General features: G+C 39.9%; 1 protein-coding gene across 3 annotated transcripts in view; it reads left to right on the top strand.

The window, feature by feature from the left end:
- The window catches only part of LOC126213421 (uncharacterized), a 71,473-nt gene that overhangs the window by 35,366 nt on the left and 22,514 nt on the right, over positions 1–13,593 (top strand). Inside the window, exon 4 of one of the 3 annotated variants that reach the window (XR_007541163.1) lies at positions 1,283–1,347. The exons of the other annotated variants lie outside the window; for them this stretch is intronic. The gene's annotated coding sequence lies outside the window, so the exon portion shown is untranslated. The remainder of the gene's footprint in view (positions 1–1,282; positions 1,348–13,593) is intronic. 3 annotated transcript variants of the gene reach the window in all.

The raw sequence follows: 13,593 nt of genomic DNA, 5'->3' as shown, positions 1-13,593 counted from the left end.
AATCCAATGCAATGTTTATGTAATCAGGAAACAGTGTTATATGATTTGTAATAAAGTCTAATTTTATATTTATTTTTGATTGACGTTTATGTAATACTAAATTAAATTTTTTGAGAGAGTCCACCTCCGGATACTCAAAAGAGATATGTGACGGCGCACACGCCCCGCCCCCCCCCCCCCCCACACACACACACAAAAAAAGCAACTATCATCTCCGCATGCTAAGACTGATATGTTTATTTCTGTATCTTCAAACTAATCTCACCACTTCTCTTCACCATCATTGTATTTTCCTGCTCCTGCCTGCACCAGACATATAGTCTCACATATTCAGTGGCATAAGTTGCAAGATCCCTTGCCTTTTGATATGCTGAACTGTAAAGTGTCACACAGCATAACAGGAAAGGAGAGACAGTGCTGTCAACGTACTATATGTTTACAACTATATGTCTACACCATAAAACAAGGAAGGAAAAGAGCAATTCACAAGAATCACAGCCAGTAAAAACATTGCTCCTGAGGTGCACATTTTAGTATGACATGATGTGGAGTTGTAAATGGATTTAGTAGCTGATCTGCAATTTTATTTGTCCCTCCTACAGCATTTTAAGCTTTTCACAACTGACACTTGCATTTCTACACGCATGTCAAAGTAGTATTAGTGAATGGAGATAATACAAACAAGAGTTGAGATGCCACACTTCGAATGTATTAGACTTTTCTGAGGGATGTTCAGTGAGTCACTAAGGAGCTGAAAATTGCTTCCCCAGACGAGGATAAGACAAAAACTGAAAGCATATTTGTTTCTCAGTATTAACATGATTTTATGTCTATATGAGAAATAAGTTGTGTATTAAGGTAGTCTTGCTAGCTGCACTAAGATCCATATAATTTTTCCTATTGTTTCCAACTGTCAAACATTTAAGTAAAACAAAAACCACTAACCATTTGGTCTAGTAATAACAGCGTTTCTGTGTTGATGGGCTGGACTAGTGTGATCCTGTTTTACACCCTTTATTACAAAGTACTAGATGCCACTGAGGCCAATCATTCTCGTACCGGCTGTGTGACAGTGTTCACCCATAGGCCCTGCCAGGTGCCAGGAAAGCGACTACTGTTTGGTGGGCGTAACACTGATTGTTTTCTTGAGAGGTGAAGATTTCATTCTTTTTGTCACCTCTACGAGTTTCAAAACTGTGGTACACATAACAATTAAAATGTTATTTTAAATGTAAGATGAATATAAGCTAGCTGTCACGTCATTCCTGCTTTCTTTTTATAGTCCCCGTACATTAATACCAACAACTAAAAATGTTGACAGTGAATAGTGAACCTTTACTGCTGCAGGTAAGTAATAAAAAAATTAAAGTTTTTATCAAAAAATTAATGATAATTATATGATAGAATGTTCAGATGTAATACAAACACGTATCATGACCTGAAGCAACAACTCAGAGCACAGTTTGTGAACAGTTAACAATATAGATCAACAAAGGCAAAAGTCAGTTGTTCATGTCCTGTCCTTATCATTCTTATGTTACATTTCCACATATTGCTCACTGTGTGTATGCTACTACAAAGAAAAATGCATTTATGACCTTAATGTGCTGAATTGAAAGCAAATACTACAAAGATATTATTGTGATCATGTATTATTTAGAATCTTGAAAAAATCTGATTAGAAAGAAAAGAAACAGAACTGTGTAGCACAAAAAGAATGCTTGAAGCCATCTACTCACAAATGGCTAAAGACTTTCATTTCCTATTTTTTGATAATGACACAGAAACTAAATTTTGTTTGTGACACAGTTTCCAGTTGCTGTGACAACCATGTGCTTAGCTGCAACTTTGTATTCTGCATTTGCTCTCTCACTGACAGAAGATCGCACTATTAGTGAACACCAGTTCTGTGGAAAGTTGTCCTGTAATATATGCCAAAATAAATACTATAATTGATTTTGAGTATCTATTCCTTGAAGTCAAATTGATGAACACTCTCAGATCTTTGATAAATGTTTATTACCGGTAAAAATAACCCACAATCCGAAACGGTAGTGTGACAGTGTTGATGTAAACACAGAGCATTTCATCAGATGAAGAGTGACATATTAACATAACCACAGCATTCCTGGTGCTTACAGTTTGATACATCCAGTTTCCAGGAATGTAACCCATGTACACTGTCTTTCATAATGTTGACACAATTACACAACCCATATGCTGCCTACTGAATGTTTCCAAAAAGTTAAAGGTAATGCATGTCACTGCAAAGACTGTAGAAAAAGAAAAGAAAGATGTTAATGAAGATGTTAGGTGGACTGACTTTTGATAATATGAATGCAGATAGGTTAATCATGTGAGAGATTGCCACTGACTGACTACTTTGGGTAGGATTGGTCTTATAAAGGGTGGTGTAAAGATTTTTGCTGCATTCGGAATCTTGTAATTATTTGAAAATGACTAGGTTAAGTTTTACTACTTTGGATGGGCTGTATACTCAGAACAAAATTGGGTTTATGAAATATGTTGTGGATTATTACATTAGAAAAATTCATGCAACCACTTTATTCATCCATGTTAGGAACACCCCAGCTAGAAGTTTGGCAGTCATATTTAAATGTATAATACCTTATGTTAATTTTATTAAGTTTTTAATTAATTACTTTACATATTAATAAAGGATGCCATTCAGTCCACAAAAATAATGTCTATGATAATACACAGGTGAACTTCAGAAGTAAACAGATATTATGACACAAAAGATAATAGTGTGCCTGGTTCCAAACTTTAAGTGTGTATATATTTTAATTGAATTATTTTCCAGTGAATCAAAATATCTTCTCACAGATAGTGGAATGAGTGCTTTCCGGTGAGTGGTGTCACTGCTTCAGATTATTCCGCTCAGCTCATTCTAAATTTCCTATCTCGTATAATAGTGAAGTTTTCAGTTGATAACTTTTAATTAGTACAGTACCATGCACCACAGCATCATCAGCAAACAACCCCAGATTGCTGCCCATCCTGTCCTCTAAATCATTTATCTGTATATAGAGAACAACAGTGATCTTATCACACGTACCTGGAGCACTCCTGATGATACCATTGTCCCTGATACTGGGTTCTATTACTGAAGAAGTCTTCGAGCGATTCACATATCTGTGAACTTATTCCATATGCTTGTACCTTCATTCAGAGCCTGCAGTGGGGCACCGTGTCAAATGTGTTCCAGAAATCTATGGACTCTGCCTGTTGCCCTTCATATTATGTTCACAGTATATCATGTGAGAAAAGGTTGATCTGAGCTTCACACGAGCAATGCTCTCTCAAGCTGATTTGTGGACATAATCTTCTCAGTCTCAAGAAAATTTATTATATTCAGACTGGGAATACACTCCTGGAAATTGAAATAAGAACACCGTGAATTCATTGTCCCAGGAAGGGGAAACTTTATTGACACATTCCTGGGGTCAGATACATCACATGATCACACTGACAGAACCACAGGCACATAGACACAGGCAACAGAGCATGCACAATGTCGGCACTAGTACAGTGTATATCCACCTTTCGCAGCAATGCAGGCTGCTATTCTCCCATGGAGACGATCGTAGAGATGCTGGATGTAGTCCTGTGGAACGGCTTGCCATGCCATTTCCACCTGGCGCCTCAGTTGGACCAGCGTTCGTGCTGGACGTGCAGACCGCGTGAGACGACGCTTCATCCAGTCCCAAACATGCTCAATGGGGGACGATCCGGAGATCTTGCTGGCCAGGGTAGTTGACTTACACCTTCTAGAGCACGTTGGGTGGCACGGGATACATGCGGACGTGCATTGTCCTGTTGGAACAGCAAGTTCCCTTGCCGGTCTAGGAATGGTAGAACGGTGGGTTCGATGACCGTTTGGATGTACCGTGCACTATTCAGTGTCCCCTCGACGGTCACCAGTGGTGTACGGCCAGTGTAGGAGATCGCTCCCCACACCATGATGCCGGGTGTTGGCCCTGTGTGCGTCGGTCGTATGCAGTCCTGATTGTGGCGCTCACCTGCACGGCGCCAAACACGCATACGACCATCATTGGCACCAAGGCAGAAGCGACTCTCATCGCTGAAGACGACACGTCTCCATTCGTCCCTCCATTCACGCCTGTCGCGACACCACTGGAGGCGGGCTGCACGATGTTGGGGCGTGAGCGGAAGACGGCCTAACGGTGTGCGGGACCGTAGCCCAGCTTCATGGAGACGGTTGCGAATGGTCTTCGCCGATACCCCAGGAGCAACAGTGTCCCTAATTTGCTGGGAAGTGCCGGTGCGGTCCCCTACGGCACTGCGTAGGATCCTACGGTCTTGGCGTGCATCCGTGCGTCGCTGCGGTCCGGTCCCAGGTCGACGGGCACGTGCACCTTCCGCCGACCACTGGCGACAACATCGATGTACTGTGGAGACCTCACGCCCCACGTGTTGAGCAATTCGGCGGTACGTCCACCCGGCCTCCCGCATGCCCACTATACGCCCTCGCTCAAAGTCCGTCAACTGCACATACGGTTCACGTCCACGCTGTCGCGGCATGCTACCAGTGTTAAAGACTGCGATGGAGCTCCGTATGCCACGGCAAACTGGCTGACACTGACGGCGGCGGTGCACAAATGCTGCGCAGCTAGCGCCATTCGACGGCCAACACCGCGGTTCCTGGTGTGTCCGCTGTGCCGTGCGTGTGATCATTGCTTGTACAGCCCTCTCGCAGTGTCCGGAGCAGGTATGGTGGGTCTGACACACCGGTGTCAATGTGTTCTTTTTTCCATTTCCAGGAGTGTATGTTCAAGGATTCTGCAACAAACTGAAGTTACTGATATTCGTCTGTAATTTTGCAGGCGTGTTCCTTTACCCTTCTGCCACTTGGGACTTCGTGCTGGACGAGAGATTCGCAATAAATGCAAGCTAAATAAGGGATAATGCTGTGGAGTATTCTTTGTAAAACCAAATTGGGAGTACATCCAGACCTAGTGCCTTATTTGCTTTTAAATCTTTCAGTTGTTTCTCTGCGCCAGGAGCCTGTCCGATTGTCATATGACTGTATATTTGTATGATTTTGCTGTGTGAATGATTTCTTGGATATGAAATTTAAAACTTCAGCTTTCATTTTGCTGTCTTCAACTGCCACACCTGACTGTTCAACAAGGGACTGAGCAGAAGCATAAGACGCACTTACGGATTTTACATAGGACCAGAATTTTCTCAGGTTCTCTGCAAGATATTTTGCTAAGGTATCACGGTGGTAGTTGTTGTATGCTTTGCGCATAGATCTTTTCGCAAACATACGAATCTCTATTAACCTTTTATTGTTGTCGTTTTTGCGGTCTCTTTTGAACTGAGGGTGCAATAACCTCTGCTTCCACAGCATCTTCCAAATTTCATTATTAAACCATGGAGAGGCTTTTCCATCCTTTATCCACTTACAAGGTGCATAACTCTCCAGACCATGATTTACAATCTGTTTAAACTTTACCTGTAACTCCTCTACTTGCATCTTACTGGAACTAAGTGACGTTAATTCACTGGCTAAGTGAGATGCTAACAACTGCTTATCTACTCTTATCTACAAGAAACACTCTCCTAGCCTTCTTACTTGATGTAATATCTTTCATAACCATGGTTAATTGCTAGTTATGATTGCTAATCTCCATTTCTATACTGATATTGTCAGTAAGATCTGGCATGTTTGTAGCTACAAGATCTAAGATATTTCCATTGCGTATGGGCTACCAAGCTAACTGCTCAAAAGAGTTTTCAGAAAATGTTTTCAAAATTATTTTGGCCATCTGTCTGTCAGTATCCTCAGCAATGAATCCATAGATATACCAGTCTATACTCAATAGGTGAAAGTCACCTCCAACTAGTATTGCATGGTCTGGGAATTTATGCGCAACTGACTGTGGTCTTTCTTTGAAGTTTTAAGAACTGTCACAGTGGAATAGGGTCACCACTAAAAACATCCGTCTGTTATACGGGACCAAATAACTTCACTGTCGCATTCCACTTCAACCTCAATAGAGGTAATATTTTTGTCAGCTGCAGTGAACACTCCTCCTGCCTTGGAGTCTAATCTGTCTTTATGACATATTTTCCCTGACTTTCTAAATCTCTCAGATCTTTCCACTTTAGGTTGCAGTGAGCTGTTGGTCTCAAGAATACTTTGAGCATGAGAGCTTTCCTGTAGGGCTGGAAATTCAAGAAATTTTGTTGTGAATTCTTTGACGGTTTACTGATAAAATTTTGACAGTCGAAGTTTCTTTAGACCTAAAGTGGTCTGACATCCTTTGCTGCGTATTGACTGGGGAGTGTTCTTCAGAGTACTTCAAACTACTGTCTAGTCAAAAAAACCCTCATGTGCACTTCATAAGCACTCTGCTACCTGAGTAGCTGCTTCCTTCATGTAGACCACCCCCTGACCTGACAAAGGGAGTCTTACAAATCCCCACCAGATAATGCAAGTCTAGAAATCTGCAGTCAAGACAATCACAGAATCAACGAAGCCTTTGGTTGAGACCCTCCACTCGGCTCCAAACCAAAGGACCCAATCACCCCTGGGAACAATGCTGCAAATTGCGAGCTCTGCCTGCACCCCACACCAAGGCTAGCAGTCTTCACCACCACCACTTTTTCCTCCTCCTCCTCCTCCTCCTCCTCCCCCCCCCCCCTGGCCACCTGTATGAACTGAGTATGGCGACAGAAATCATTGGTGCCAATGTGAGCCACAACTTGCAGACTACTGCACCCTGTATGCTCGATAGCTGCAGGCAGAGCTGCCTCCACATCTTGGATGAGGCTCACCGAGACACTACCGAATGCACATTGTCTTTCTTTCCAGCCCTGAACAGTGTCTGTCTAAGGGGCTCCACAACGCAACCAATTTTGGAGTTCCCAATAACTAGTAAACCCCTCCTCCTGTGGGCCTGCCCATATCCTACTGAAGCAGCAGCCACATATTTACTTAAAGGGTGAAAGGGTGAGGCCAAGCGACCGGTCTCCTCATTGGCTCTCCGCCTTGATTGATGCAAATGCATTACCTCCCTATACTCACCCTGCAGTGAGGGTGAATCCACCGCATCATGTACACTAGGAGGTGCCTGGTTAGCAGAGCCCATGGGCAGAACAAGTGACACCTGAGGTGTCCCATACAACACGCCAGATTCTCCACTACCACTGTACCCTGAGGCAGCAGTCTGAAGGTGACCGATTGTAGCCAGAAGTGCCTCAAGCTGTTTGCGGACCACAGCCAACTCCTCGTGCATCCACATACAGGATGCACACACCCTAATCATCCTAGTAAGACCAACTGAGAAGCAAACTATAAAAGCAGATAGAATCCCAGGTACACAACTTGTTACCCTCCTGATGTGTCACAAATGGGTATTGATGCATTAATTAGCTAGCTGTTCAGTGAGCAATTCTGCGCGACAGGCTGAAGGATTTTTTTTCTTACAAAAATGTGAAATTAAACCTTTTAAATAGAGCAGCATATGCTAAATTTAGTAAATGTACTACAAGGAAAAGAAGGAAATTCATGAAGACTTAACTTATTGCTCTGTACGATGACTGGTATGTTGTTGTATTAATAATAAATGAAAAAAGGAAATGACATGACAACTGGCTTTTATTAATCTTATATTGAAATTAAGATTTTAATTGTAAAAAATCAGATAGTGTTGAAACTAGCGAGGGCAAAAATAAGAATGAAACCTTCACTTTCAAGGAAATGTCAGTGTTCTGCCACAGCAACAGTTGTGACCTTCATAGCACCCAACAGACCTGGTGTGAAGAGACTGGTATGCAACCAGTCCAAAAATTATTGGCGTCAGTGGCCTCCAGTGCATTAAAATGCTCTGGGAAAAATAAAACTTCAAATCAGTTACTAAATCAGTTTGTGAATTCCACATTATGTCACACATAAATACATCCATCCTGAGGAATATTTTTACTGCCGTGATGCTTGTAGATTACTATTTTCATTCTTTGTTTTATGGTAGAAGAAAATGAACCTTTCTGTTAAGCCACTGATTTTAATTGAAATTAGTCTTATGTTAACTCCTAATTCAGGTCAGTTGGTATCTCACTTTTTGTTTGCTATAGGGTACAGTATGGACCCGTGTGAATTGGTAGTACATTGGCAGCACTGTGTCTTCTTACCTTTTAAGCTGTGTGACAGGCTTTACAGTGCATCATAACGAAAAGGCAAGATACTGACCATGCCCAACCCATTTACAACTGCTGCCTGCTTCATTCATACCTACATACCAACATGTGTTTCACACTGTTATTGTATTATTATTTATTTCTATTCCTGTCTTCATTTTAATCTCATCCAGTTTTCTTATTGGTCTTATTTACATCTTGATGTCTTACTACTGTGCTTCATGTAGCTTTATCCTTCCTTCGCTATACTTAATTTGGTTTCATCTTTTTCCAGTTTTCAGAATATTCCCATATGTTTTAATGCTCTGTTACTATTTTTTTTTCTCCACAATCGATTTTAGTTCCTTCCATCTGTGTAAATACAGAAAAGTTTCCCTACCCCTATACCGAACCCACTCCCACATAACTTGTTTGTGTGTTGCTGCTTAGTTTGTGGAATTGCTCCCAAACAGCTTTCCACAGTGATTCTATGTTATAATTCTGTCATTCCACAGCCCTCACCAACTCAGCCCTACACAATATATAACTGAGTCCTAAACATTTTGTCACTACATCATCACTGCCTGTAAAATATTTCCACTCTGCTGTACCAATTACCACATCACATTGCCAAATTTGAAACCCACGTACTGCAGGAACAAGAGCAGCATGCACAGTGCCACCTTAAAAACTGTAAAGTCTATTCACTTTGTACACTTATATTGGACTACCACAATCCAGCACCACTACAAAAACCTCTGTCAAACCTCCTTTACATCAGTTAATAGATGCCTGACCCCATCTTGCAGAACTACATACGCTACAATCTCACAAGCTCCCGCCCACCATCCTACCGAACCCAGCACCTAAACAGTCCTGTAACATAGTAGTGAACCTCTTCTCCAAAAGCCTCATTTCAAAGCGGCTTATCTTTTGCCACATTCACAAATTCAGTCATTCTGAGCTTGTTAAAGACCTACTCTCCTTCCTAAAGTGGAAACACTTTTTTGCTACCAACTCAAAACTAGTACTGAACCCAGCCTTACTTGGTATACTCTTCCATCTAACTGTGATCCTACAATACATCCCTCCCCTCCACCTTCACTTCCCCCACCCCACTTCCTAGATCATCCTGTAACCTCAATTCTTGTCTCACCATCATTCCTCCGAACTCACATACGCAGAGAGAAGCACAGTCTGGTGCTTAAAAACTGATTTCCACCTTAAAATCACTTCTAATGGAATACATTTCTGAATAAATATAGAATATTGTTTGTGACTGCAGCGCACTTTCTGCTCCACCTGTACAGTCCTTGTTAGGGTGTGGAGTACACGGACAGTTTGAAAATTGGCTCATTCCATTTCAAGTGTAACAGGAGTCTCTGCTGGACCATTTGTGAATGTAATGAAATTTTATCAGAAGGTTCCACAATCTCTTGAATGGATATGTACTAATATTCAACTCCATATCTCCTTTGGTTCATTTAATTTTATCAGAAGGTTCCACAATGTCTTGAATGGATATGTACTAATATTCAGCTCCATATCTCCTTTGGTTCATTTCTACAGCCTCTCGTGAATAGAGTTCCCGAGTTTGCACCACCTACACACGTGCCAAAGTGTGAACTTTGGATAACTTTTGTGAAAGGTACTTTCAGTTTACAAGCCCTTGCTTATGTGCACTTAAACAACTTTTTGTGCTGAATTAGAAGATATTATCATTGACATTTTTAAATGCAAACTGTAATAGCCGTAAGACTACAAAAATGACAGAAAATTCATTGTGTGACTTTGAGAGCCCATCTTTAACCAGTCACAATTCACAATTTAATCAACAGATTTGGCCGACAACTGTGCTGTCTTCTTGTGCTTTTTGTTTGATAGCCTTGGGCCTTTTCTGTCAAATTATATGCTCCTACCAATTTGGTGTAAATGTTTTCGGTGCCAAACTTGTGTAGTTTTTGGAGTCTGTATCTCAACTGTATGTTCTTTAATCTTTATAATCTTTCTGTATCTAAAAAGAGAAGCCTTTCAACTTGAGAGGCACTGTAGTTTAATTTTTTACTCTTGCCTGCTTATGAGTGAAAAAATAATTGCTCACAGTTATTACTTTTCATACACATCTTTATGCTCAAACGTGATATTAATGAATAAACAGAAAGAAAAATCAGTGAAACCTTTTTTCTGTCCATAAAAATACAAGTGTAGTTATGTACGAATCAACTTCAAGCAATAAGCAGCAATAAAGCAAACGAAAATTCAGAATGTTAGAACTCTAAACACAGCTGGAATAATTCTTTTTCACGTCAGAATGAATAAATTGCTATTACTGTCTTGTTCATATTCTGAGTAAATATATTGGATTCCTGATGCTTTGTTGTGTTTATGACTTTTAGACATGTATTGTTCCGGAATTGGTCTTCTCAAAATTTTGTGAACTCAGGCCAAAGTAGTGCTGCTGGTACCAGAGTTGTTGTAATTTAACCTTACCCAAAAAGATTGCATTTTTAAACCAATTGTAAAAAAAATCAATAAAACCCAACTATATCTAATATGAAAATTCAATTAACATACAAAATGTTACATAGTTACCCTTACACGAACTAAAGAGAGCCATCATATTTACTGAAGGCAAATATGTAGTGTCACAAGAATTTATTTTATTAATATTGTGTTTTAACTTTTCTTGCAATTTAAGAAATGCAACTAAAATAACATTTACACTCCCAGCAAAAAGAAACTAACTTGATGTAGAATTGTCATGAGAGTAAAGTACTATTAACTACTTTTTGGAAGCATGCAGAAATTTGTAGATCTTCACTAATTTCTCAGTTCTTTTGTCTCCTAAATTTTTTATTAATTTTGCCCAAATGAATTGGCAGATGGACAAGATTCTTTCAGGTGCATTGCTGGCAGGGCATGAAAAGAGGCACTAATAAAGTAGTTGTAAGAATGGGTTATTGTTTTGAATAGAGTAGTAATAGGAATTTATATTGAATTGTTTAATCATCAATCTGAAAAGAAAGCAATAAGATCCAATTTCAACTACTTTTCTTTCATTTTTTAAACCCATTTTTATTTTCTCCCTAATCGTGGCTGGTACACTCAGTTCATGTATGTGTAATACATAAAAATGGCCAACTGTTGTTGGCTGCAGCAGCTATCAAGGATGGTAACTATGAGGAATTAATCAAGAAAACTGTGCCATTTGGAATCAAAGAATGCATGCTGCAATATTGTGAACCATGTCCTGTATAACCTGACCTAGAATCTTATTCAGTACATGTTTTTAAAAGAATATGACCCAGAAGAAATTATACAGTACAAACAGGGGTTTATACTAATAAGAATGTTGTAGAGATGCATCATTCAACTGTAGAAGAGTTAATAGAGAAACTGGTTCTTTAAAAAAGAAAATAAATAAAAAAAGTCATGGTCTGACTAGCTACCATTCTCTCTCTCTCTCTCTCTCTCTCTCTTTCTCTCTCTCTCTCTCTCTCTCTCTCTATCTCTCTCTCTCTCTCTCCCCCGCTCCCCCGCTCCCCCTGCTGTCCCCCCCCCCTCTCCCAAATTGACATCTGGGTATACCGTGTATGCTTCATATCACTGCCTTTTCATTTTTGCTGAGTGCTGGCAGCTCTACAGCAGGCTGCTTCTGTGCACCCTACTAAATGAGAGAAATTTCTTCTTTTGTAAACGATAAACATTGTAATGCTTTTTACACACAAGAAAGACTTCAAATAATTCTGTCTGCTTGATAAGCACATTTTGACAACATTTGCAATGAACAGAGTTACAGATTAGAACACACCCTACTATCATGTTTCTTTTGTTCCATGACTTTTTTAAGCACTGTCAAGAATGTCTTCTTCCAAGGAGCCTGTCACAACTCTGAGGTGGTAATCTGCTGCACAGGGAAAACATAAAGTACAGCAAGTGGCATAATGATCTTCATACCAATTAGTAATCTATTTGAGACCAGTAAATGCTACTCGAGCTACTGTTTGTACGAAATCTGAAGATACTTGCAATATCTGTAGGGTATATAAGAATCCCAGAATGTGACAAGCAGTTGTTCGTCTAGCCTAGTACTTCGTTTTTATGTAATATTCTTCTTTACAGTGTCGATATTGTAGAGGCCTCCTTTTCCATTCAAGAGGGTCTTGATTATTATTGGTGCAATCTCTTCCTTGCATAGTTTGTTAATCTGTCCCCAATATTCTGAGTTCCACTTTTCTTGTCACCTGGTATTTTTAAAGAACAGATAAATAAATAAGTAGTGTGACTATAATTAATACCAGTGTAAATAAAATCCTTGTATACTCTTATTAACTAAATAATACTACACCAGGCCATGTGAGAGACATTGTGTCAGTAGTGTTTTATGATGCCCTCCAGATGAAATACTAGCACCACCTCCTAGGTTGAGAGTGTAAATAAATCTTAAATCTTCTCCATCTAAATTTAATTCTTCCGATAGTTCTGGTGAAAGGCGATTGCTTTCATAAAATTTCCATTTACTTAATTTATCTCTGGTTTTATTAAGTCCATCCCAGAGCTTACCTAGTTCCTCTTCTGTTTTTCCTAAATCAACTGTGAACCATAGTGTACTGACTGATAAATCTGTTGTTTCTTGTACCTTTTGAGTAATTAATTCACTTACTCATGCCTCCAAAGTTCTGAAAGTGGAGCCTGGTAAAGCTGTTATGTCCAAATTTTTACCCTGCTCTAACACATGTAACCACATTTGCGTATCTTAAGAATTGTTCATTTACTTTTGTAAACATTTGTTTAGTTAATTCTTTCATATATTCTGACCTACCTCCTTTAATTGTTCAAAACCAGCATTTCTTACAAGATCACATAGTTCGTTTATCTTAATACTTAACTACTCTTGTAAAGTGAGTAAAATGTTAACAAGTCAGTTATTTTTGTATTTATCTCCTTTTTTTTTTCCTCTTCGTGAGATTCCTGAATATGCTGTTGGAGGCTACCATTTGTGATATTTGTGATATCTACTTTTGCACTTAAATCCTCAGTCTGTCTTCCACCATTTGTTGCCTAAAATTTATTAATGTAAAAACGCTAATGAGTTGTCTGTTGACTCAGTATTCTAAGCCCAATAACACTCAACTTTCTGGCCAGCCACTGACTTCAAATTTCTCACAACACATAGTACCACTTGAAGGCACGTTATTTTGATTCAAATACAGCTCAATTACGACTTTCAGTGGCTCTAGGCACGGCGAACTGCCAGTGCGAAGTGGGACCGTCATGGTGGGAAGGCTACAATAGAAATTGCTGCAGCAGTGGCCAACTCTGGTGTTTGATAGGCCGCCAATGTAACTGCAGTTAACTGGCGTGTGATGACAAGGAACTGAAGACTAGAAAACAGCCACCGGCTCGAAATCTCAATCTTCTGGA

The sequence above is a fragment of the Schistocerca nitens genome, chromosome 11 (genome assembly GCF_023898315.1).
Source record: "Schistocerca nitens isolate TAMUIC-IGC-003100 chromosome 11, iqSchNite1.1, whole genome shotgun sequence".
Classification (NCBI taxonomy): Eukaryota; Metazoa; Arthropoda; class Insecta; order Orthoptera; family Acrididae; genus Schistocerca; species Schistocerca nitens.
The sequence above is the reverse complement of the archived record's forward strand: the minus strand, read 5'-3'. Positions and strand labels throughout refer to the sequence as shown.